Source organism: Tupaia chinensis, unplaced genomic scaffold (genome assembly GCF_000334495.1).
Source record: "Tupaia chinensis unplaced genomic scaffold, TupChi_1.0 Scaffold000075_1, whole genome shotgun sequence".
Taxonomy (NCBI): Eukaryota; Metazoa; Chordata; class Mammalia; order Scandentia; family Tupaiidae; genus Tupaia; species Tupaia belangeri.
This window is the reverse complement of record NW_006159535.1, coordinates 1,077,468-1,077,677: the sequence shown is the minus strand read 5'-3', so window position 1 is coordinate 1,077,677 and position 210 is coordinate 1,077,468.

The following is a 210-nucleotide window of genomic DNA, read 5'->3' as shown; positions in this document are numbered from 1 at the left end:
TAAATTAAATATATAATTCTTAAAAAAAAAACTTTGTAGAATTCCTGATGCCTTTCTAATAGTGGGAAGGGAAAAGGGAGCATAAAAGTATTTGTTACATTTTAGAAAGGGAGAAGGGGAAAGAGCTATGTCTAAGTCCTCCTCATTTAACTTCCTTGAGTGATGGCACTATGAGGTTGCTGAGCTAGGTAACACAGGGACCTCTGCACA